This window comes from Erithacus rubecula, assembly GCF_903797595.1.
Source record: "Erithacus rubecula genome assembly, chromosome: 1".
Lineage (NCBI taxonomy): Eukaryota > Metazoa > Chordata > Aves > Passeriformes > Muscicapidae > Erithacus > Erithacus rubecula.
The window spans coordinates 21,201,968-21,229,490 of NC_136658.1; the positions used below are offsets into that span (position 1 = coordinate 21,201,968).

The 27,523-nt window shown below is 39.3% G+C and overlaps 1 protein-coding gene across 31 annotated transcripts in view; it reads right to left on the reverse strand.

Annotated features, from left to right (window-relative positions):
* The window catches only part of ZBTB20 (zinc finger and BTB domain containing 20), a 472,123-nt gene that overhangs the window by 423,287 nt on the left and 21,313 nt on the right, over positions 1 to 27,523 (reverse strand). For 10 of the 31 annotated variants that reach the window (XM_079321882.1, XM_079321872.1, XM_079321848.1 and 7 more), the window contains exon 1: positions 20,148 to 20,392. The exons of 5 other annotated variants lie outside the window; for them this stretch is intronic. The gene's annotated coding sequence lies outside the window, so the exon portion shown is untranslated. Of the gene's footprint in view, positions 1 to 6,534; positions 6,613 to 20,147; positions 20,505 to 27,523 lie in introns of those variants that run through there. 16 more of the 31 variants (XM_079321878.1, XM_079321874.1, XM_079321855.1 and 13 more) reach the window with 9 other exon arrangements.

The following is a 27,523-nucleotide window of genomic DNA, read 5'->3' on the forward strand; positions in this document are numbered from 1 at the left end:
CAGGTAAGAATGTTGGCAGCAGGGCTGGGAGCTTCTAGCTGTCTGAGTGGCTCAAATATCTCAATGGATTGCTCCAGTTTGTGGCAAATATAATGAAAGAACACTGCAGAGAAATGATTTCCCAAGTCAGACTTTATAGCTTTTTGCCTGCCTAGAAGACAGGCACCTCAGCTGTCCCAATGTATAATAAGACTTTACACAGCAGTTCTGTTACCTGGGCTGTCACTCCAGACAAAATGCCTGCTGGCAGAGATCTCCCTGAGCTCAGGATTTCACTTGGAGGCATAAAACACTGCAGATACTGCTAAGCACCATGTGTCTGATCCCCAGGATCACACACAGAAGATACAGCTGGCCAGCAGGGTGGTCTGATGCATCTCAAATAGGAGACCCAGAGCAGGAGAGATGCTGCTGTGCATCTTTTACCAAGACGTGGATTGCACGTGCACAGCTGACAAGTGTAATGCAGAGAGTGACCCAACGGGCAAGTCCCAAAGCTCACAGTGTCCTGCAGATCTGAAAGCACTCCACGTCAAAGAACACAACAGCTCTTCCCATCCATTAAAGTCCACCCACTTGACACGGAGCTATAGAACAACAATCATGTCGTAAAGAGACATATATACATAGTATCTATTGCCTCAGGAAACAAGGAAGTTTGCAATTGTTTCTGAGCAACAAACACAGCCATATTTATAAAGGCCTGTTCCTACTAACGTGGTGGCAGAACAGTTTGGAGAGTGAGAACAACTTAAGTTTTAACACTTTTTGAAGAAATTCAACCATTACCCAAACTCATTATTCAAATACTTTTTATACATTCAGACTTTTTCCAAATGCACTAATAGTAAATACTAGTGTAGGAGTAAGCACACATATAAACTACTCTGTGTATTTCTGTGATGACTGCAGCTAACCCTGAAGCCACTGAAATTCTGCTAATGACAAGACACATGTCTACAATACAACAAAATCAAAATACCAGGAAGCAAATCCATGCCATAGTGGTTCATGTTTCTGACTCTGTCTAGTTGCTCAGTGCTGTCTGCTTCAACATTACTTGAAACCTCAAATATCCAAACAGCTTTCCCAATATCCACATATAAAACTTCAGAAAAATGAAGCCATTTTCTTTCATGTATGAATCAGCCTCTAGATTGCATAATATCTAGTGCAAATTAACAGTGAGACTAAGTGCTTATTAAAAACAAACAAACAAAAAAGTCTCTTTCATATGGCTAAATATGAATATCCATTACTAAGTCAAACAGAACCCAAACTGATTGAAAACCTACACTGTTCATAGACTTGGCCAAATTTGCCATGACCGAGTAAGGCAGGAACTTCCTCCATGGCTAGTTTTTTCCAGACTTGTTCATGATAAGGTTTTCCTTACCTACCTCAAAAGTGTTTGGTACTTTCAGAAGCTGAAGTGACCAAAGCACACACACATTTTGATTTCTTTAACAGTTCCTGCCTTCCTCCAGATAGCCATACTTGTTACTTTCATGTAAATATCACACTCTGCAATTACACAACTTCTTAAAACAACATTTTTGGCAGAAATGTCATGCCATTTTTCTGGAATTTCTAAGCTCGCTAAACCAAAGAGTATTCTGGCCAACTATTATCTAAAATTGCTCTTCTAAATGCATATACCAGTAGAAGCTCTTTGCACCCAGAAGCTTCAGCAGGTGCTTCTGGGCATTAAGAACTTTGGTAGAAAAGCGGCTACTTGTTTAGAAAAACAAATACAGAATTGGGCAAGTAGGATGAGATAATTAGTTCTTTCAGGGCTTAAGTCTTGACAGTTCTAGGACATATGTTTTCATAGGAAAAAAAAGCTCAGAGCAGTTAGCATTCTTGAACAAACACCTCTTTGATGCTAGAGAACTATCTCCAATGAAGCTTTCAAGTTGGTTACTTACTTGCTGCACTAACCTGATCGAACTAGAACCTACAGATATTTTCAAAATCCATCCTTATGCAGAGGGTTTTCATTGTGCAAATTCAAAGTTGTTTAGCATGGAGATTTTATCAACTAACTCACAATTATTCATTAATTATGAAAGTTATGAATTAACAGTGCTTTAACCTTATATGTGTACTTACAAACAAAGTCAAATTAAACAGCTGTAATACAAGTAAGGTTGGCAAACGTACTCTGAAAGACTCTTTAGAGCACAATCTCAACATACAATTAAGACCTTCTAGTTTCATTCTGTGCATAGGCCTCTTCAAGACAGAATGAGTTTCTCCTAAGCAGCTTGTCATTACTAAGCTCCCACCATATTCTGTTCTGCCATCACAACCAAACAAACCTATCCCAAAACCCTCTATCTCATCGTTGAACTACATTGGAGTAGTCAAATGTAAGTAAAGCAGAAACAGAACTTGTGAATATGCTTTTCTTGTTATAATTCTAGAATTCATTGCAAATACACAGCATCTCTAGCTTTGGTATGTTTTATATTGGAATTTTTTATGTACAAATTGACTGTAACAAAGGGCCATCCTTAGTATCTGTGGACCCTTCAAGAACTGCACAGGAAAACAACAGTGTCCAAAGAGAGGGAGAACAATCAGTACTGCTCTGTCAACAACAGTGCAATAGTTGGCATTATGATATTTCCCTCAAAGCAAACAAGCTATTGAAATTTGTTTTGTTTCAGATCCCCAGCACAGAATTAATTGCTTGGGACAGTTTATCTATCTCTTAAGCCAAGCCTGCATGGGGACACTGAGAACGTTAAGGCAAATCAACTAATGCTTTGACACCAATGTGCACACATTTAATTGTCTTGAAGCTGTGAGTAGATGCTCTAATTCAACAGCAAAGCTCCCTGTAGCTCCTTATTCAGTTAAACTAGATTGGTCTAAGACTAATTTACTCCTGAATTAAAGCAGTCCCCCAAGGACTCAGCACAACTCATTTTTGCATACTAACTTCATGCACTTAACCAATTTGCCTCAGCTCTTCCTGAGTTCCCCAAGCCTTATGGAGTTTTCAGCCCACAGCTAAAGGGAGCTTGGCTACTTCACCTCCAATGCTGAGAACACCAAACTGAGTGTTTTTCTCAACATTTTACTTCTAGAACACAGAAAAAACCACACAATCTTTAAGAGAAACTCCTTGCATTGCTTAGCTGCTTCCTGCTCCAAGGAGACAATTAATTGGATTTGGAGTTTATAATTACCTTGCTCCTCTACTCTCAGTCTTCAGCTTTGTGGAACCCAGGTCATGGAAGATGGCATGTTCACACATGCACCAAAAAACCCCCAGAAACAGGCAATTAAAATAATGCAGGTGGACACTAATTCCAAAGTGGGATTTGAACTGTCACATCATCTTCTTTAGAGGCTCCAAATTGTGTTCAAGCCACAATTTACTGACACTGGTTCTGTTCCTCATGATTTGGAAATAGCAATCACATCACTATGTTCTACTGTTTCTCATCACAACCACTGCCGTGGCACCTCAGCACTCTCTGGAAATTAATCATATCCCATTAATTCAATACTAATTCAGTTCAATACAAATTCTAAGATGGGGTTGATATTTCTCAAAATATTATAATAAAAATACCTATTAAAAGGATTTATTATTTTTAAAACAAGTTAGTTGCTTCCTTACTGTGAGAGTTCAGACTGCCATTTTACTAGGTCAAAATGTAAAGCACTTCTTAGACTATAAGCACTTAGGAGAAGTAAAGATGTCTTTCTTCCATCCAGGGTCATTAAAACTTACCTGGATGGTAGCAGTAGCTGGGGAACACTTTGTTTTGGCCTTACTGCATGATTGTGCAAGTTTCAGTGATGTTCTGAGTGTACCTACACAGACACACTTGTGCACACACAAGGGCAGACAATATCCCAAGGTACTTCATAAGAGTAAGTTCATTGACTGAGCTATCAGAATGATGAACTAGTGTTAGACTGTACAGCAGCCAGCTGAAAGGAGTGTTTAGAGGAATAAACAAATATACATAATGCCTGCCATTTCCTTTCCCAAAATAAATTCATTCATTATAAACGAACATCATCATCTTTAAAGACTTCAAATCCTGTCAAAGCTGCATTTACTGACACTGGTTTTTGTTCAGCACAATTTGGAAACTGCAATCTTATCACCGTGCTCTAACATTTCTCATCACAACCGCTGTTGTAGTACCCCAGCACTTTCTGGAAATGAACCATATTCCATGGATTCAATCATGGATCTAACACTTTAAAACACCACTCAAGCCAGGCACCAACAGAATCCAGTGGGTAGCAAGCAATATGAGATGAACTGGAACACAGACTGTTCGAATTTTCACTTTCAATTCTAGATGTTTTTAAAACAAAGTATCTAACTCTCAGTGTCAATTAAAAAAAGAATCCCAATCCCAAAGGGGTTAATAACAAAAATAAGCATGCAAATGGAGTGAAGCCCTCTGGACAATATTTTCATTGATTTGCTGGAAGAAGGACCCCTAGTGTCCAGCTGGATTTTAGCCAGCCTGAGGTCTGGTGACTACACAGCATCCAGGATGAAAAAATATTCTAGCTTGTAAAATATTTCCTGCAAACACTTTGCCATCCCTCTTATTTGGAAATTGACTGATGAAAGGAAAAAAAAAAAAAAAATACAGTTCTGCTTTCCTAAACTAATTAATTCGAAATATAATCATGGTATCATGTGATCACCTGGACTCTGAGGATTCATCATTACTGATGAACAGGAATGTGCCTTGGTACAGTAGTTTCAGTTGTTGATTATGCACTACAGACACCTATAGATAAACATCTCTATTTGTAAAAAATGAGCACTGTCTCTGAGAGCAGTTGCTGATGAGGCTTTAAAAGCAGCATCAAAAAATGTAATGCAAGAAGGATGAGGCTGCCCAGCCCTGCCATGCAGTAGCTTTGCTTTCTAAGGGGAAAAAAAAACCTGCACGATTCCTTATGATCAGGGGTTTACCCATTGATTTGGATAATCATTCAAATGGCTAAACAGACCTCTAATTTGAAAATAAAAACCGATTGATGCAATCACAAACAAGTTCTGAAATTGTGATTTATAAAAAAGAGGGGAAATCTTGTTCTAAGCCAAAACACACACACAGTTACCTTTTTCTAATCAGAGCATTCATTTCTCCTCATTATGATCTCACAAGCACATTAAAATCTTATTAACATTAATTACTTCTGAGCGTCTATGCATGAGCAGCGACAGGCTTGCGTGCGCGCGTGTGTGTATGTGTGTGTGTCTCTGGATCATATCTACATTTATATACCTTGCTGCACTTTGCTTATAAAACATTTGAAAATATTGCTGCTAACACAAATTAGCTAATTTCACACACACAGAGAGTAAGCTGCTGTCTCGCTGCACAGCTTATTATAGACCAGCAGACAGATGGACAGACAAACAGACGCAAAAAGCATCACGGCTCCTCCTAAATGCAAGATCGAAAATGCCTGGCACCCCCAGGAGTGAGAGCTTCATCCTCGTAAGTCTGAGGGAACAAAATGACAAAAATAATAAAAAAAATAATAAAAAAATTAGGAGACAGCCAAATATCCCATTTTCTACACAGATGGGTTCAATGATGAAGTGATAGAGACAAAGAAAAAACTGGCAGGCAGACAAGCAGCAGGCGCAGAGAGAGATAGACAGAGACAGATAAACAAAGCAACAGAGAAAGAGATGAAAGCATATCCGTACATGTGAATTTGGGCTAAGCAATTGCAACTTCAGTCCACCAACAAGGTAAGGAAAGAAGGGCAGAGGCAAGAGCAACCATAAGAGTGACTTCACAAGCAAAACCCTGACACTTTAAAAAACTGTTTATGGATTCACAGAGCACACTAAATGTAGCAGTGCTGTTGGTGACACTCAGCTCCACCACAACTCCACAACAAACGCAGGAATCTACACACCACTATAGAACTGTGCCTTCCTCTTCTTCCTGACCCTTTGTTTCCATCTAATTAAGATTCATCTCTATCCTACTTCTAAATCTTGTTCTCCTGAACCCTTCTCTCTGCCAGGTGTTAAGACACAAACAACATCAGCATCGCTCGTCATGCCAAAGCCATGCTTATCCATCCCTGGGGAATCAGCTCCTCAACTGGGTCCTTTGCAGAACCCAGGTGGACACTTGCCAGTGATCCTCCTCTCCACCCAAATACCCATTTCTGCTCATCTTCTGCAACTCTGAAAAGAACTGCAACCCTGAACCAGAGTTAAAACTTTCACTGACATCAGTAGGATACAAGGTTTAGAAGTGCCAAAATTTGCCTTTCAGCCCTACTCTCCTTTCTTCCACTTGTGTATTCTTCCACTGATGACATCACCAGGCAAAACACTGTAAGGAGAGAAACAAAGCCAAGGAAGATGTTTTCCTTATTGGGAATTTTTTTGAAATGAACATATCTTAATTTCTTATGGTAACATATGTGTTTGCATTTTCTGCTCACTCCTCTCAAATCAAGAGAAGTTAAATGTGGCAATAATTACTGTATTATCCCCAGCTTTTTTTTTTTTACCTAAAGGTTTCGGAGCATTTCACAAGCTGTTCATGAAACTTCAAGGCATGCAGAAGGCTCTCCCATCACTTTAGTTCACTGCCAGGGAACAGAAGAGCAGAAATGAAGTACCCAGATCAGTACAAAAGTCTACAGCAGTTACAAAACATCCTCTTATTTACATTTTTGATATATTCTCTTCTTGCACATGTCATATCTAAGGTCATTAGAAATAGTACCTGAATTTAAAAAAAGAAAAAATTCAATATCTGAAAATTGTACTCAAGATCCTTGATTTGTACTTATCTCACTCATGACCTTCTCCTAATGCTGCTTATCCAGAAGAACCTACTCCCAATACAAACCCAGCACAGCTGCTGAGAAAACTACCATAAATTCAGCCAAGTAAGTTTGGGATATATTGGGTGTATTCCAAACATCCAAATCAATTATGGTGCATTTTCAGTAAAACCAGTGGCTCCAGAAAGCTTTGGAGTTCCTGAGCAAGGGCAGGATTACAGCTGTCTTACACACAAGTGGTGAGCTTGGTGCACCTTGCCCGAATTCTGCCCAGCTCGGTTTGACTGTGCACACAGAGCAGATCTGATTACACTGCAGAGCAGGAACCATGGCATATGGCCCCTTCTGCCACAAGGAGCGGGTTCCTGACCTGCTGAGGCAGAAAATAAGGAAGCAAATTGAACACCACTCCATTTGCTCAGCTTACTGTGTTTCTTTTGTTAAGGTTAAATATACAGGCGTTCAGAAAAAGGATGTAGAAAAGTAAAAGTGTTATAAAATAAACAAAGAGCAATAAAGATTTGAAGCTTTACAGTTTTATGCATATGACAAAGTAGGCTTTTTCCTGCATATTTCCTTAGAAATAGAGTATAGACCATTAAAGTCTCTCTCAAATCATGCAGAATTACTTCCTCTGAGAGAAAGTAAGATTCTGACAAGGAAAGGAGCCTCAACAGTTCTGGTTAAGACAGATTCACCCATAAGTTAAGTCATTTGCTCAGGCCTGTCAGAAAGTCTGGAGAAACCCATGGCCTGTCATTCTTCCAGATTCCAAACTCTTCACCGTGTTCCCACCTCACTGATCTTTATGCACACTGAAACTTTGGAAAACAGGACAGACAAGCAGAATTTCCCCCTGAACACATCCCCATCAAAAACTAAGGAAGGGCCATACAAAGATGTGAGTTCAATATAATGGTTAAGAAGTAAGTATCCTCTGGATTTTCTGACTTAATGAGTACATAGTTTTTGACTCTTTAACCCATCTTTGCCCCAGATCCATATAGATACATAAGAGTTCATGGCACCCAGAAGGAGAAATGGTGTGTCCTATAAAACACTGCTTTGTCATTTTTGTAGACTGCGTACATCCTAATTAAATACAGTAAATGTTGTACCTCAACCAAATCCAGAAACTGATTTATTAAAGTAAATGCATAGCACTAAATGCATAAGGTGCTTAATGACAGAAAAAAGTTTTCAGTTTTTATTACCACAACAGCATGTAGAGGAAACTGTGCAGTAGGGAAACTTTGTAGAACATCCCTGTGTCTAAACTTTGCATGTAAAGTGGACATGAGTATCCCAAAGATTAAGAGGACCTAAATACAACTGACTCTAGGATCTCTCAAAGGACCAGTGTTTATCAACAGAATAAATCTGAGAGACCATTCAATCTAAAAAACAGGTAATATATGTGTGAAAGGGGAACAGGGGAAAGACCTCTACTAAGGGATGTAGAGTGGGGAAAGATATTTACTGCGTTAGCTGTACAAAGAAACATGACTTGCCTTTCTCAGGTGGAAATCCCAGCAAACCTGGTCTCCACCTACTCTCTTCATCTACTTTGTGAACCTTACTGTGTTCTATCTGCCAAAAGTTCCAGCAGGCTGAGGCAGTATGAGAGTACTTAAGAAGTGTGCTTGGTGATCTGACCAGCCTCAAGACCCAAACCCCTTTGTGTCCTTTCAGAGGTCAATAAGACAAGGTTTTACTGACTCCATCCTATAAACTTTTCTGGGATTACTGAAATTGGAAAATGCATGTGGAAAAGCTGGTTCATGCAGTTTTTAGGAGGGACGTTCATCCAATTTGCCCTTTGACCCCTGAAATGTGAGACATGCCTGAAGAGTGCTCTTTGTTATAGTTCACAAACATATGCAGTGATGGTGAGTCCCTATGTCTCTGATAAAGACAGAACCTTATTGTGCATTCCAGCTTTTTCTTTTGTAAACATACTATACTAGATTAATTTGGCTCTCAAGGAAGAAAGCATTAATTGTGCTGGCTAATAAACTTTCTGTTGCTGTCCTTCCAATCTGGTCTTCTAAGCATCAACAGACATTAAAACTGGCTCTTGGGAAGTGAAAAAATATCAGAGAGCAGTACAAACCCAAAACTTGTTTTCAAGTTTTCAAGAACTGAGATCTCAAGATCTTGAGAATCTCATACTCGAATAACAAAAAGTTAAATGCAGCTATTCCTTGTACAGTTTTCAGGTCGAATATACAAGCAACTCAGTTCCTCTCACTGTTCATTCTCTGAGAGATGCCTCAGCAGCAACACACCTGTGCTCTCCCCAGATCCAGAACCAGGCTTTGTCCCCACTGACAAGTTTAAACAGACAACAATCCTATTTAAATACCTCTGCCCAAAGAACCCTTAGGGGCTGTTTTCTTCTCTCCACACCGCAGTTCTCAGACGTTAACAGCTGTTGCACACAGAGCAGACACACACACACAAGAAGTTCAGAACAATGTAACTATTTGAAGGCACTTTTGTCTTTATATGTGATAGGGAGCTCCTGTCTTGTCTTGATGACTATTTAATGGATCAAGCAACACCACTATGTATTTCAGCCAGATATAACTTTGCCCTTTGATTACTACCATACAAAAAGAGGTGACAGACTGATCCAGTTTTGAACATCTACTTTCTACTTCTACATCTCTTCTGCTTCATCTACACTGGAGGTCATCAGTCTATATCCAGCTAAGAGAAATCCAACTATGGGAAAATAAAAAACCTGAAGTTACTTTAACACAATTAAGAGAGTAATTATTAAAATAAAAGCAAACAAAATACCAAAAAGATTTTTCTCTTGAAAAATTCTGCTGTTAAAGACTTTGTTGACATATTGATATACTAAATGTATTTGGCCTCAATATCCAGTTACTGTAGAGTCTTTGTATCTCATTTAGGAAGTAGAAATAAGACTTTTATGGCAAAGAAATCACATATGCTACAATACCACAATGGTGTTATTAAAAAAAGAAAAAAAGAAGGCTAACAGTCTTTAACATAGCCAAGAATCATCTGAGCTTCCTTTGTCTATGGAACATGGTTTTTACTTTCCCAACTCCCATCTGCATGTACAATACACTGAGGAAGGAAGAAAGGCCTCACTTCCTTCTTCTCTCTGTGCCTCGATTGTTTCGGATTAAAAAATGGAAATAATAATGTTGATTCAGCTACTGAAATTAGGCAAAACTAAATTAGCTACTTTCATTAAACACTCTAAGATATTTGAGTAAGTTTCTTCAGAAATGCAAAGTGCTGTTTATCCATATCAGCAGCTATCTATGCCTAAACTGTCCTAGAACCTTTTGTGAGCATTCTCTATTGCTGCTGAACTCAGCTGATAACTGTTTTTTGTTCTGAAGGACATGTGTAACTCCTTTATCTAAAAAATCCTGGGAAAGACTTAGACAGAACTGGCGCCTCACATTTTTGGTTAATGAGAACAAAGCAAACCAAAGCAACAACAACAAAAAGAAATCACACAGAGTCTCAGGATTAAACATTTGCAGATAAGAAAAAAAGGCATCATTTTGGATGATAATTCTTTGCTGCCTTTGCCTGAATATTATGAGAATAATCACCAACACCTTGTAAAAGCAAGCCTTTTCATCAACTCCATAAACTGAGATTTCAAGGAGAGATCTGGGAAGAATCTTATTAATACACCTATGTATGCTGCCACAAGGGAGACAGTATCTAACACAGCAGAAAGGAGGTCAAATGCAGCAGCACTGTCCTAAAAAAAACTGTCTCCTGGTCACAAATCATTTGTGGAGTACCATGCATCATCTTTACAGCTTCAGTGTGCCAGCTGCAACCAGCAGGAAGAAATACAAAGCTTAATTCAGCTCTTGGTTCAAGGTTGGTTCTTCTGAATTTCATGGAATTGGTCCACTTCTATAAAAATGCAACATAGGGAAAAATACAACCCATAAACATTTTAACAGATACACAGACATTCAGAAATTTCTTGTGGAACCTCTTATCCCAAGAGCACAGTCCTCTGAGGATGATTATTGTATGATGTTTATTCCAGCTCACTGCTCATAAGGAAAACGGAAAGGGCTGTGGCCTCATCCCATCCCTCTCTGGTCCTACTCATACAGAACCCAGCTGCTAAAATTTTCTCCCTCTCTTGCCAGTGGGACTAAGTTAGCCCCTCTTTTTGCATCAAGTTCAGCCTTTTTGTCCTTATTTTCTTTGAACAGCTCTGCCCCCTGCCTGCATCTCAGCTTTTATTTCTTCTAGTTGCTCACATTCTTCACAAACCTCCTAAATGCTCCATTTGTATCCTTCTATCACACTGAAGCCAATGTTCCATAGTAACATAACTCCAGATGCTAATAACTCTTTAAAACAGACTACAGTCTATTAAACCGTGTTCCTGCACAACCAGACTTCACCAAGAAACTCCAGAAAAGTTAGTTTTTGCTCACTTCCTGTTTGTTTTCAACCTTTTTTTACCTGCAAAAGATATGAAATGAAAAATTAAATAAGTCCTGGTAGCAGAATAAGTTAATCATATCTATCACAGGGATAGATATGAATGTGATCTAGACAAGAGGGTTCTCATTCCAGCATAGAGACAGTTTTAACTGAGATAGCTCAATTATTAATAGGAGTTTGGTCAAGATGACCTAGGGCTGAATGCTGTGAAATTACATGGCTCAAAACACATACTAAACTCACCTGATATTCAACAAAATACAGCCTGCATGAGCAGGGAAGAACAGTTCTACTGTCATTCAAACCACCTCAGTAAACACTAGCTCTTAACCTCCATGAGCTAAAAACTTTTCCCAAAAAAACCAAACCAAAACAAAAACCCAACCAACACCCAAATCCCAAGAGTTTAGGTGTCAGTTCTAGTCTGACATGCCAGAGAAAGACCACAAGTATTCAAAAGCTTCACGGGGAGGCTAAAGCAAAGCCATTAGAGTAAAGAAAGGAGTTGCAATGCACTTCAGGGTGGTAACAAGGCGCAAACGCAAGAGCCAAGGATAAAGCTCGATAGTACAGCTATAGCAAACACCCTCCTTTCTGCTTTCAGAAACTGATAAACAGCATTATCTCTATCCTGAAGACAGGTAACTGAGACACTAGGAAATGAACTGACTGAAAATAACACAGAAAACTAGAAACAAACTGTGAATCCTACTTCGCTAATGCACAGCTTATCCTCACCGATACCTTGCATACAGCAGTGCAATCTGCTTAGAACTTCTGATACTGCACTATGACTTTGTGCTGACAAAAACATTTGAGATCCCTGTAAACACATTGGGGAAAAAAAAAAAAAAGTTTGTCTACCGAAGTATTAAGAACGGCTTGGAATGGGATCTAGTCCCCTGTAAAAAGGGTCTCAGAGACTACCAGAAAGTGCAAACTAGAATTCAAGAATTCAGAAATGCCCAGCACTAGGGAAAAATCACTGAGCTTTCTCTTGCCCGATACAAAGTTGTGCATAGCTGACTGTACTGCAAAAAGCACAACTGGCTTTTAATCTCATTCAGGAGCAGCTGCTTTCACAGCAGTGAAATGTTTCAGGATGAGCCTGACTGACTTGGTGGATAAATTATTTGAGGTTGGTATAGCTCAGAAGGAACCGGCTCATTTAGGGTATGTCACCATCTTAAAAACACTTTTTTCTATCCAATTGGAAAAAGCTTTGAAGTTCTCAAAACTTGGCCACGGCTTGGAGAGGAAAATAAACGCAGCATTTTCATGAAATGCTGGAAATTACAAAACAGGGTTTGGACTTCAAACGGTCTGCCAGGACAGGCTGGGCCTTCGCTGGGAACTCATGTCGCTTCTCATCACTTGCATTAGTTTAGCACCGGCAAAAGGTGCCAGATTGGTAGCCCCAGGCTCTGTACTCTCTATTTATCCCCAGAGCAGGCACAGCAGGATAGCAGGCTATCACAGAGATGCCAAGCCCTGCTACAATTCCACCCATTCAGGGACCTGGTGAGAGGAGGGTGATGAGGTTTCAGTGCTGTGACTGCCCACATGGGGCCAGTACCCTGCACTACGTTTCAAAAGGATGGGGTCCCAAACTGCAGGGCCTTTAAAAGGGAAATAAAGCAGCATCAGTCTACAAGTATCCTCTGAGACACTGAGATAGAAGGTCCAGGGAATCTTTTCTTTGCATTACATTCTAGATGTCTCAAAATGAATGAATACTTGAAAGAGTGACGAGGCCAGAGAGAGTCAATGTACTGAGTAGAAATGAGATTTATACGTGGCTTGAGTCACTCTAGACAATTAGCTACCCACCAGGCTGTTTGGTTTATTGTCCCTACTGGATAAAGATTTAATAAGCAGTCACCTAGATGGGAAACATGAGACTTGCAGAAAGGAAACTTTTCATTACTCTACATGGAAAACTTGAGCCCAGTCCTGCAACAGCTCTGCACAGCTCTGCACAGCTGATTCCTACCGGTGTGTCAAAGGCTGCAAGATGAAGCTCTTTTTCATGACATAGGTGGAAAATATGGGAAATATAGGACCATCTTTTATTGAACAATTACTATGTCAGAAATCTTTCACACATTCCAAATATTCTATGGAAATTAATACAGCTTTTTTTTCCAGTTTTTTCTCTCCAGTAATCAATCTTACCCAGGACTCAGACGTTTTTTCATAGCACAAAAGTGCAAAATGCTGGATTTTAAAAACTTATCTACTGGGGAAATATGCTGTGTAGGGAACATATTAAACAATTCAGTCTATGTTTGGAAAAGAAATACAGATTCATCACAACGAGGAAGGATGTTCAAGAGTATCCTGAAAAAACAGCCGGTATTCAAGCCAAAGGACAGGATGAAGTGGGCACAACAGTATAAAGCTGACAAGCAGATTTAACTGACAGTGACAGAAAGAATTGGAAGCTGCCAAAGCCTAAGCTACACTAGGGCTTCTTCAGATACTACAAGCACTAAAATTGAAACTAAAAGCATCAATGACAACATTTGATAAAACCCCTTCAGATGGGAAAAATCCTAGAAGCAGACACAGCAAAACAGAAAATACAAACTTTGGGAAATCATAGGCAAAGGAACACCTATCAAAGACTGGGAGGAAAAAAGGCTGAATTACAGATTGAACATTTTATGACCTCTCAGCAGTCATGTCTGGTATCCAAGGCTTTAATACCCTTCATCAGAAGACTTCTTTTGCTGTCACTACCGCTTGTTGCAAGACAGCTCAAAGCCATTCATTTGGCACAATTTTTGTCAGGAAGTGTCCCAGAGGGTGTGGCCCGGTCTCCTGGGAATAGCATTTGTTAGTTTCAGAGAACCAGCAGAGGGAGCACATCAGCAATTAAACATGGTTTTCTTGTGTTTGTGCCTAAACAATGAGATTTTTTGGTTTGGTTTTTTTTTTGTTGTTTTGTTTTTATTCTCAGCATTCCTCTGTCACTAATGCCTGTGACTCACTTAGCTCTCAGATTGCTGGGAGCTTAGGAGCCAGAGCCATGGAGAACAGCAGGCTCCATATCCAACCCACATGAAACAACAGTGGACACAAGCTTTTACCTAGTTGTCTTTCTTCACTTTCTACCGATGTCAACCTCCATCTTACACATTCCTGACATCCTGCCCATGAAATCTTGTACTGCCACATGATGATTACTTTCACATTCCTGCAAAGTGACTACTAACTTTCTAGTCAGAAAGAAAAGCATATGGATCTCTAGGGAGGAAATAGAAATCAATAATTAACTTTCAGTCAGCTGCAAGAACAACTCTGATGTCCATAACACAACTTTCCCAGTCCTTCTTTTGTATCCTCAAGGGATTCATCACACACCTATTGATGATCTTAGAAGTAAGATATTAGAAAGCGTGTCTTTTAGTTGAGAAGGAAAAAAAAAAAAAGGAAAATCAGTAATTCTCATTATGTATTTACCTCCTAATCAAATGGCTCACTATACTTGCTTGTATTTTTAGTTCTACCATAACCACAAGATAAATTCACTCTGAAAGTGTAACATTAAGAGGTCATCTGTGGGTGTATCTTACAGAATGGCACCATGTCTGTCCCACAAAGGACTTCTCATAGATGCTCTGCAGTGGGCTTGAAGCACTGCCTATTCAGGTTTCCGTTCTTCTTTGCTATAGTTAACAGCTGGTTTTAATTCAGACTTTTGTAACCACTGGTTTGATAGTGGCTCAAAGATTCTGGAAGGCCATCCAGGTTCTGGTGCACCTTTGGTACTGTCATTTGCATTTGTGCAAACTGGACACAGAACGTTTCCTAGTGATCTGTGTCCATCCACTGCAGAAAAACACAAGGAAAGAACTACGACATGAGGTATTGAAGAAAGAAGTCCTACAGAGGCTGCCAGTGTTTGATTAGGGAGGACTAGTTTGTGTTAGAGTCCCTATCTGCCATCAAAGATCCTGAAGAGCAGTACCTGAGAACAGCAAGTACAGCACAAACTGCAAATCTGCTCTCCGTGGGGCTGGCAGGGCAGGTTGGCTCTGATGGGACGAGGCCATTCTTGGCACGAAAGGATTTCAGCCTTTGTTCTGGAATAGTCCATGGCCTTTCCCCCCACAGTGCCACTTAATGCCAACTCAAGCCAGTGGCTCGCATCTCTGGGAGGTGAACATCTGCCCCTCTTAAAGTCTGGGAACCTCCACACTCATTTCACCAAAGCCAACGCCAGCTGTCAGAAGAACAGTGATTTTTTTTTTTTCTTTAAAGACAGCTTTATCCCATTAGCCCAATTTCCCATTCCTGTATTCTATCTCCTTCAAGATACAGTCTTCCCTGCGCATGGTAAAAGCTGAACTTACTTCTTCTTGCCAACTTCAGGGATATGCAGCAAGCTGTCCCACAGCACCAGCAGCCCTGGCTGCCCCAGCAGCTATGGAAGAGGAGGTGGCACATGGCCCTGTGCCTCTGGTGACCATTTTACAAGACTCATCTGCAAACACAACTCCCGCCAGCGCTGGGCAGTCAAAATGCTGTCATAGCACACGATGCTGCTGGAGGATTTAGTACAAAAATGTAAGAAAACATGAAAGACATAAGCAGTAGTCATTCTGAAATGCTCCTATTAGAGGAGAATTGGATCCATGATGTTAGAACTAAATATTAACTCTTAAAATAAATTCTAACTGAGAATACAGTCAACATTATCAAAGGAAAAACCACCTGGACAAAAGCATTTGCCTTTATTTACTCCTCACTGAAAGTTTAATATATCTGTGAAAATCTCTTCAAGTTAATACAGTACAGATATTACCAAAGTATTTCAAAATTTGGTGTATGGTCACACACTACTTTTCACCAAGAGAAAACTGGCATAGATAGATTATTAAAAAGCCAAGTTATTTTTCACAGTTGATACTGTTTGTTTACTTTCTAAAATTTTCTTGGACCAAATTAACAAGAACAGTGAAGGCCGTTTCACAGTGATTTGCCATCATTTTCCCTCTGCACCACAGTGTGAGTGTCAGATCCTTCAGAAGGAACAAGTTATTCTTTAACAGGAACTATTTACAGTGCATTGTTTCAGTAAAAGAAACAACAGCAAAAAAACTTTCATAAAAGATTTGGATTTTCTAAAAGTTTTGTTAAAAAAAAATTGAAGTAACTTGAAGTTAAATTTCAGTCTTTAAATTCCCATTAACATTTATGAATCTCTTTCAGCAGAAACTCTTTACTATACAGATCACAGTTTAAAGAAGTCCTATAAAAACAGACTGGAGAAAAAACCAATTGAAATCTATAAGGCCACAGCATGCCATCAATTTCTAAACCGAACTTCTATTCAAATTATTCTGCTTAAAACCTCATATGGTTTGCAAAAATGAGCAAGGTTTCCTTGAAACTATTTAAATAACAATTTATCTAAGACTGTAATCTCTCTTGTATGGGATTTGTAAGCCATCCCACAGAATTCTCTAGCAGGGGACACTATTCCCTATTTACATCAAAGTTTTATATAAATAATATTACTTTTTTTTTTAAATATTCTGCAGCTGTTTTCCCTTATGAATAAGCTGGGCCTATGAAGAAAATGTGAAAATAGGAAAACTGTGAGTAATATTCATAATAATGATCTATTCAACTCAGGAAATTGCTACAACTATCTTTATCAAAATAAACAAGATAGATATTTTTTCCTCCTTTAAGTGAAAAGGAAAATCCTCCACTATTAAAAATAATTTGACTTGGTATTTGGATTTAACTGTCTTATACCCAATTTTTTGTCCTGTTAAAAAAAACAAAAAAACCCAACAAAACAAGAAAACCCCGCACAGAAACACACACACGAAAACCCCAACAGCATTGCTTCTCGTCTCCCAGGAGTGAGAACGGCACATACACACGCCATTCAGCCCAAAATTGCTCTAGCTACAGGGCATGGCAAGGCATGAAATAACTGCTCCAGAGCACTTCCTCCTGTGGGTGTGTTAGATAACTGTCTGCTCCAACACTAAAATAAAGCACGCTGTGCCCCGGCGGCCCTGCCCCGCACAGCTGCCCGGCTCGGGCAGGGCACCCGCGCCAGCAGACCCGGCCAGCCTGCCCTGGCCAGCGGCTCGGGCATTCCCCGAGTGCCAGCTACATCACCGTACGCTGCATTTGAGTTTACTTTAGCATACTTTACCCTTTGCTGCTGCATCCAGATTGCAAACGGACTTTGTGCTATTGAAAGAGCTAAGATTTGTTTTGTTTTGTGGGGTTTTTTGTTTGGTTTTCTTTTTGTTTGTTGGTTTGTTGTTCTTTGTTGTTGTTGTTGTTGTTGTTGTTTTTTAATAGAATGTAGTTGGGGTTCAAGGAAAATTACATCCTCCTAGTGAAAAAGGTTTTACTATTAGAAAGAAATCTTACTGGATAATGAAAAATGTTTCTCCTACTCTGACTCTCTCTGTTTGAATTCTTCCTGCCTGGAGTTTTCATAAAATCTTGTAGTAATTTTTAAAGTTTTTCAAAAATGTTCAGATGAGTCTGGGCTCCTGCTAAAAGTACATGCAAGAATCCTGAGGACAGGTCCATGTGCTCTCCTACAAAAAAATCTGTGCTGTTGAGGAACATACACCTGCACTGGTGCAGGAGAAAATGACAGGTGCCTGAAAAGCCCCCACCTATCCCACGAGGAGGATGGCTGCAAACACTCTTGCTGCCTCAAAGCAGGCTAACCACCATCTAGAGGCATCAGCAAATCCATCTTTAAGACTTCTACATTTTTTTTGGCGTAACTTCAGCATCCCCTCTATGATCAATCTGAGTTTCAAAGCCCAAGACTCAAACTTTAGGAGAGGAGGAAATACCTTGCTACAGTTAACAGGTCATTTAGAGCAACAAACAGATTTGAAGTCTATCAACAAAATATTAATTTAGAAGTTTGGATAAAAACAAAGAGGAAAAAAAATTAGTAAACAATAAATGTCACTCCTCAGCTAAGAGATGAGCCACCAAATTTTGGCACACTGATAGATAAAACCTTGAAAAGTTTAACTCTCATGTTCTGGAAAAGCTGCTAATAAAATGGAGCAAGTAGTTTCTGTAGTTATAGTGCCAGTGAATAGATCTGCTGCTTTGGATTTCAATTAACTTAGTTTGTTCAGCGAGGAGGCACTTCTGTAGAAATGGGGACTCGTAAGTTAAAGGACAGCTAAAAAAACCCACCAAACAACAGCCAAAAAACCTGTTGGCAGCAGAATTTCTTTCTGGTTGCAAAATAATGGATTTTTAAGAAATATTTCAAAGGATTTGAAGGTTTTGGAGAATGTCCTAGGCAGTCTCAGGTGGGTTAGGAATATTGCATTATGGACTTCTTTGTGCTAAAAGGAAGGCCTAATGCATGTTTTTAAGGAGTCTGCCTCTTGCTATTAAATAAATAATTTTCTGTTTAAAAAGGTGATTGTTACTGTTCAGAGATCTCCACTGATCAGCGTCCATTTTATATAATTACTTAGGATTCTCCAGAACATTTTATGTAACTCACTTCCACTATCCCTTTTCTTTTCCTTTTTTTTTTTTTTTTTTTTTTGTTACCAGCAGAGTATCAGTTTTACTCTCCAACAGAAATTACAAGAGCTCAGATAAAAAGACCATTTCAAATGGATCAATTTAAGCAGTCTTTAGAACCCATGATAAATCTGGGCTCCAAAAACTCGACAGTACTAAATGGGCTATGAAATGCATCACAAATCCCTCCCCAGAAAAAAAAAAAAGTAAAAAAAATCAATTCAGAGAAAAGCTTCGATGTTTGAAAATACAAATAAGCAGCATATTTGTGGAATGAAAAATGGTAAATAAATAGTTACTATTTCTGGACAAAATGGCTCGATAGATTTCATAATTTGCCACCACTGTAAAAAATATCTATTCCCTTCCCCCCTCCCTTCCCCGTCTGTACACACGGAAACACAAGCATAACCATGCATAAAGTGGGAGGGTGGGGGGCAGCCAAGGATACAAACTCCCTCTTAGAAAGTTTGAATTCTTATTAACCCAGTGATGGCTCCATAATGTTACATTAGATCAGCAACATAAAAGTTAAAATATACATCTCCTTTCTTTCTAGCAAAGGAAACTGCAAAAACACTAATAATGAAAAATAGATGTTAAAAATATCCAGGAGGAAAAAGTACATGTACAATAGCCAAAATGAACTCCCTCTGCCCCCACACCAAAGCAGATAAACAGCAAAACCTCTGAATAAAAATCCTGTCATGAAGTGTGGAACCTGCTTTCTCTTTTTTTTGCTTTTATTTACTGTATGCCAAGCATGGACTTTAAACTTACAGTGTGCATATATATAGAAAACAAAGAACAAGAGTCACCGTTAACCCCGGTCACCGGCATTACAGTTAAAGTCATTGGCAAATACTAATAAACCCCCATTTAGCAGTAAATAAGGAGAACATGATATATGGACGGACAGATGGAACTGCATAAACAGAAAAGAAAAAGCAGAGAGACCCACAAACATACGGAGAGAGCTGTTTTAAAAGAGTGAAAGATATTGATTTACTTGGAACTAGTGTTGGAAAACAAACGTATTTGTTTCCTTCATGATTAGAAAAAAAAAGTAATTAAAGTGAATCATAAGAGGGCACACCCTTAAATAAGTCGGGGTGGGGGGGAACATTTGTAGAGGGTAAGGCCTTCTGTAGATGTTCCGAATTTTAAGCTAGCAAATAGGTCTGGCAAACTTACATCTCTAAATTAAAAATCGGGGGGGGAGGGGGGGGAGGGTGCGGGGGGGTGGAAATAAAGAACTGCTGGTGGTTTAAGGAGAGTAGAGGCTTTATTCTTTTATGTTTTATAAAAGTTGACTGGCCTACCTTGTTCCCCAGTCCTCAGTTTGTCTCCTCATAGTCGCTGTCTCCCTGGAAGTACAGTGTGAGTGGTAATGACTGCCTGCCTCCCTAATGAGTCCATTTTCCTGCTCTTGATGTTGTGTATATACACACACTGCAACCTACCTTACAAACCACAGAGACGGGAAAGGGAGAGCGAGCGAGAGAGAGCGAGCGAGAGCGAGCGAGAGTGCGAGAGACAGGCAGAGCGAGAGAGGGAGAGAGAGAAAGGCGCACACAGACAAAGCCCTCCTACCAGACAGCAGACAACCCTCCTTCCCCGATCCAGCAAAATACAACTCGGCTAATGCAGCAACAGGTTCAGTGCTGCCAGGCTGAGGCAGCGTAGCAAAGGTACACGGGGCTGAGCAGGATGGCTGGCAAATAAACACTTCGGTGCCGGCTGGCTCCACCTTTCTTATTTATGTTACAGGATGTTGGAATGCATTGTTTCAGACAGTCCATACGATTATCATAAATACATTTTTTGTGCATATTAGCATGAAGCGCCGAAACGTATCAGCCATTCTGCTCCGTAACCTTATAGCTCTAACACATGCAGGGAAGGTGTAAACATATCTCTTTTGACAGGCAGACAACACAAAGCCCGCTGATGATTTTAAAGTCATGAGATCTTTCAAGAAAGACGCTCCTGAAGATAGGTTTCCCCAGACAATAGGGGAGCGGGGAAAATTGATCTTGATGAGGAAGAAGTCTTCCTAAGAGACTGTTCGGTAAACAATTGAAAAGAGAGGGCTATTCTCCCCAGCATTCCCTCCTTTCAAAAAATATATATTGGGAAGCTTCTACCCCTACAGCTATAATAATGTGCTGTGCTTATGTCTGAACAGGTGCAATGCATATAGTACATGGTGTTACAAGGACAGAAATAAATCTCTCAAGTAAAAAAAAACATTTTCCCAGTTGCAAACAGGCCAAGGTTATTTAAAATACAGGTCTAATCTGAAGAATGTTCTCCCCACTCCCTATGTATTTTTGCTGGGGGGAGGAGAGGGGATGGACGGGTGGTGGAAGGTGTGAAGAAGAAGCAAAGATAGGAGAAACAATACATGTAACTAGTTACTATATTTTTGTTTTTACAATATTCTGTCACATCTCAAGAAGCTGTATGCTGCTTCTAAAATAATTTTCACTCAGCCCTGCTTCTTATCACACATGAACTTATGTTGTCACAAAAATTCTGTTTATTTTAATGACAACTACAGACACGTCAAAGCAGGAAGACCAGGGAAAAAAACATTTTGCACCTCTATTTCATCCTTGGCAAAGGTTCTCCAATAGCTTTACCCATACGGTATTTTTTGGATGGAGATAATACAACAAAAAAACAAAACAAAACAAAAAACAAAACCAAAAAAGGTTAAGTGATATTCCCAAGGTTATGCTTTAAATCAGTAGAAAAACAGATGAGAACTCAAATCTCCTGAAGAAAACAGACTTTTCCTGAAGTAACTCATACCTACCTAAAAGTTAAGTGTCCTGTCTAAGCCAGTTGTGTAGGCTCCCTCTATTGTCAGTGGAGAGACAGGCACCTCCCAAAAGCAATTCATCCCAGCTTTCTCTGTCTCCCTGCTAAAGAGGGAGCCTACACAACTAGATTAGGCTAAGCAGCTACCTTGTAGTTGGCTAAATTAAGTAAAATGAATCTCACTTTTGATCTAAAGCTCTATTACAACATCCTGCTTCCCAAAATGCATTTTTATTATCACATTTATTATTTGGCAATATATGCCTAAATTGTAGTGATGGAAAAGGGATAGCCTGCTGACTAAAAGAGACAGGTAAACTCCCCAGATTCATGGATTTGTACCCTCAGGCTGGCTGGATATTCATGATTCACAGAGTCTTTATAATATTAACCAGTCTGGTGACTGGTGAATTTGATTAGTTTTGTTCACTGGTAGATGGTACACATATTTGTATTTCGCTTATAAACATTCTGGTTTCATCCAGATGTACAGTAAATACAGAAGGATTAAGTAATCTATTTCAAAAGGTTAATTTTCATTAGTTTTTTTCATCTAAACACAGCCTCTCTTACCTTAGGGTAAAATACAAAGAGTAAAAAGCTCTAATAGATGACTTAGTTCAACTCCTTCTGTAATATTTAGCTACATACACACCTGGGATATGTAGGGACAGCTCTCCAAGTTACTCCAAATATATATTACTAAAGTTTAGTCATATTACATATTTTCTTCTCTGGACTTTATGACCATAATCACCTTATTGAAGGGTATGTAAGGTCAGAAAAGCAGAAGGGGCATTTGTAGACTTTGCTTCTAACTGTGGTAACTCGATCTGGCTGTGTAAGTACCAATTGAGCAGTCACTGCCTCAGTTTTTCCATCTGTAAAACAGACTCAACTGTAGTTCCATGAGTCGATGGTACTGTAAATATGTTAAGAGTCTTCCCATCTCGGCCTGGCAACTCTCAGAATTTTATGATGGCAAATATTATGGGAAAAATATAAATACTTTGTCAAGGGGACTTGTAGCAAAGCCAGCTGATGAAAATCACAAGTTTTCATATCCTTATATTCAGTTCAAATAATAGGAATAGTCTCTGAATTTAAAATTTAAAAACCAGGTCTACACCAAAATGAAGATATTAGATGTGAGAAGTTCTTAGTAGCCTGCAATATTTGATCTCAAACTAACATTAATTCCTTTGTCCCGCTAATCTTACACATACAAATCTGAAGAGATATTTTAAATGTACCAGCTTTGAACTCTTCAAATTTAAGACATTCAGGTTGAAATTTCAGTACTGAGACAGAAATACTGAAGTTTGAAAAATGTTCGGATTTGCAATTGATCCAGATCCAAAACCTGCAAATCAGGAGGTGTAGGATACTGGTGAAAGTGAAAGCCAGGATTTCTCAGGCTGCTCAAGGAAAATATAAGATAAAAGAATTAAAACAATGATTATGCACCTGCAGGGTGTGTGAAAGACATGATTGTTTTCATGAAAGCATGTTTACTGGGGGTGTCACCTCTCTTGGACCAATGGAATCATTTCTATCCTTGCTACTATGAACTACCCTATATAAGTGTAATGTTTCTTTAAATAAAGGACTTTTGATTCTCCATTGCATGAAGCAGTTTGTTCCTATATTCTTTTCACTTCTCCCATAGTACAAATGCAACAGGGAGGCACCTAGATCCTTAACTTCCCTCTAACTTTCTAGAGATGACATATATGCATCTGAACCAGGATAACAGGCCAAATTTCCTCATGCTTTGAGAAAGTCTGAATCTCAGTAAGAACACCGGAACTGAGCCTAGTTCCACTCACTCACAACAATGCTTAGGGCCGGACCCAAACTGGAACCCAAAACCACCCCTTTCAAAGTTGCATGGGGTTTGTGTACTCACAGAACTATAAAACTAAACCAAACACTTTCAAACCTCAAGATTGTTGGAAAGCAAATATGGAGTAGATTCCAACTTAAGCCAGTTTTGGTCCTCAATAAGAAATTAATCAAATTAACCATAATCTTTATAAAATCCAAACATATGTCTGACCTGAATGGAAAAACCCATAAGGTGTGATGTGCACGACTGGCTCCTTGCCTGAAAGTCTTTCTTAGATGTAGATCCTAACCATCACTGGCTCGATTCTGGGTTGTCTTATTAATCATTTAATCCATCTAAACCATTTAAAAAAAAATCCTGAGTGGTGCGATTTGAATGGAGAAACCTGATTCAGTGTTTTGCCAACATAAAACTGCCCATTTGCTTGATTCCAAATGCTCAATGGAAGCCTGCTCACCACCACCACACTCCTGTAGGCCTGCAATTCCTCCTCTCTGTGACATGAGGAGGTCAATGGCTAGGCACTTGGATCATTTGCAAGAAGAGGAAGGAGGACATGTGGCTGCTGGCAGCTTTCAGCTCTGTCGCAGGACTGGACACAGACCTGTCGTGTGACAGTGAGGGCCTGAATGCAAGAACAAGCAATACTGGTCTACCCACTAGATGATACTCCTGCTTTTCTTTGTCTGCAAACTTGTCTTCTCAGTTCAGAATTAGTCTCTAGCAACTGTCATTAGGGAGGCAAAAGAACCCTAACCCCTCTAGCAAAGCCTCCAAAAGAATGAAAAACGTAATAGCACCATAAATGCAGGTGAAAAATTGTCATGTTTGGTACAGCCAGAGCTCATCTCATCTCCCGTTCTGCCACAGAGCTGCAGAGCCCTGATTTTCAGTACTAAGGGGAAGACAGGGAAAACCAAAGTGCCCACCAGAACTGTGAAAGACTTTGTTGCAAATGGCAAGATTCTGTATGACGGACTGAGAGGGAAGGAATATACTTCAGTGCCAAATAACATATTCTAGACTGCTCTAGTCTCTACTCTTCTACTCTCCACTTTGTCTCCAGGCACACCAACATGCTAAGTTTAGACATATCTTGTTGGCAGCCAAAACTGGAAAAGGAGTCACGGCATCATATAAACATGTCTGAGGATAAGAGCTACTTCCTTCAGAAAAAAAAAAAAAAAAAAAAAAAAAATTAGCCTCTTAGCAGATACCTAAGAGTTGATTTTCAAATGCTGAAATGCTGAACAAATTTAAGTGAGACTGACTCCATTAACCTTGCCTATCCCTGTGATGGGCTAAAACACTGGTTTTGATGTACTTCACATATTTGCCCTATGGCATTTTCATTAATACCTTCAGAAAGCTCTGCATTACCAGAATCTCAGGAACTGTTCCTAGAAACCAGGCTGGTTTAATACCATAGTGCTGTTAAAAATCCCAGGCAAGCTTCCATCACCATTCTGTTTCAGATGGTATAGGCAGGACCTAGAAACAGTCACAGCAACATGTCTGAACTTGATTGCTTCCACTCAGTCCCTTAGCCACATACACGGGTCTCTGAGACTCCCCTGGTGTATCACACCATCTTGTTGCCAGCCCAACAGCATTGGTGATTCACATGTCTCTACTGGTGTCCTGCAGTGTCTCTGCAACTTTGTGCAAATGTAATGAGAGAGATGCCAATTAAAAAAGCACAAGAGTCCTGCAGCGTGGCAGGCTGATTCAAATTAGGTACCTGTATGAAGTGATTAAAAATAGGTTTTTTAAACCTGAAGATAACAGGAGGACAGTATGTTTGATTTACATCAGCAGGGGCCAACAAAAAACGTAGAAGGACCACAAAAAGCCCTTTATTCCTGCAGATTTACTGGTGATGATGCTGAGGACAGGAAAGGAGAAATACAGTGCACTTCTGGTGCCTTTCAATAGGCAAAGAATTTCAATTTTTTTCCCATCTCAGCAGCCAATACTTACTGCCAGACCGCCACATAAGTATTACTTTCCTTTAATATAGTGACTTTGGTCCATCATACCATATTACAGGTGCACCTAATCATAAACAAATCAAATCTCACTTATTCCTTTGGCAACAAAACTACTGTCATCCTCATTTTACAGATAGCAAAAAAAAAAATGGAAAAAGTTCATCACCCTGTTGAGAACAGAAAGTGAGATTGGGATGTTGGCCTTTCCTGATCAGAAGTTCAGGCTATGAATCCATCTCTCAGACAGCCCAGCTCATTGGCAAGACTGGGATGCACTTACTGAACCAGAACTGGCTTTTCTACTGATGTTTTTGGTTTTGTTTTTTTCATGTCAGAATGTCCTGAATAATAAACCAGATGCAAAGCTGACATGTCTCCAACAGTAAAAAAAAAAAAAAAAAAAAAAAAAAAAAAAAGTGGAAATCTGTATGCAAGTAGCATGTACCAAGTACCCACTTTCCTTTCTGATGACACTACCTGTACTTCAGTTTTCTTCAGGAGGAGAACTTTGCACAATGACTGTTCCCCTAGGCACTTGCATGAAGGCTGCACAATGGTGTTTCTGTTGCATAATCATCCCATGTCATACATTTCCCTAGTACTGTGTTGGGTAAATGCTACTGCTACATCAGTAAACTGTGAGAGCATAACATAATAAATTTTGCCCCAGCAAGGCAAATCCCTTGCTTTTATACTCATCAACAATGGTGTGTATTAATCACCACCTACAGGGACTGAGTCCTCATCAGCTCCAGAAGACAATGTCATACCAACATATCACTTTCCCATATGAAAACCAAAACCATACAAAAAGCCCTCAAACATGCATGCACACGAACTTGGGATGTACATGTTATTAGCTTTCTGTCCTGGACATGTAGATTGTGTTGCAATTATTTAACTCCTAACAAGGTGCAGTTATGTGTAGCCTTGGCTATACATATATGTTCATCCTCTCCACTTACAGGGTGCTGGCATATTACCTTTATCAGGCCATTAGTGACCAATTTAGCAGTTGAGCTAACCTCATGCAAGCTGTGGAGTTACAATGAAGGCAGATCTTGTTACATAGTCCACTGCATTGTATGGTGCACCCTCTGTTATACAACTATATGGTTCCCAAATGTTGCCTCTGATTCCATTATAGAAACATGTTAAACTGACATTTAAGGACTAGAAATTTGATTAATTACTTAAATGTGAAAATCCACACTGAATCCACCCCAAACTGAACAAATAGTAAAAAGTAGTTTTGTCACTTGAAAGGGGCATTGGTAATAAACAAATCAGGATGCATATTCATCACTCTCTTCTGCCAGGTAACCAGGATGACTATCAAAGATTTCTAATTTTGCTGCAGAAGGGAGCATGCAGACTATTGATTGCTGTCATAATGACTTCAGACATGAACTACAGTGAAAATTCTGAAGCCCATGGTGGCCAGCAATTCTACTTTTACCTTGTTTAAATAGTAGGGGGAAAAACAGCCAACAAACCAATGCAAACTTCCACAACTCTAGTGATTGTCATAGCAGTTGAGATGCACTAGGTTTATCATGAATGAAGATCTTATCTAGATGGGGGAGAAACATGAGACGCATCACTAGCAATATTTTGGAAGCTTTTATTTTACCCTGTGGGTGCAACTGAATATTTTCATAAGCCTATCAGCATGAATCCATTCTACCTGGAAAATATTTATGTCAGCATTTTCAAAGATGCTACTCATTCAAGAGGTAATTATCTCCTAGTTCAGAATATCACATCTGAGAATACTGCCCCCCAAATGAATAGCTATTTGTGGAAAAGTAAAAACAAAAATGAAATTTGTGTATCAGATGTATGAAGATGGAAATTTCATACTCCTCTACAGCAAAGAGACAGTGTTGAAACTTTAAACATCCAAACACTCTTCAATAGGCTCTCAAAGTTATGTGATTATCTTTCAAAAAAAAGTTATTTAAAAATCTCTATTATGATCAGAAATATTTTAAAATCTTTTTAATGCAATTAGTGAAACAAAAATTTCATT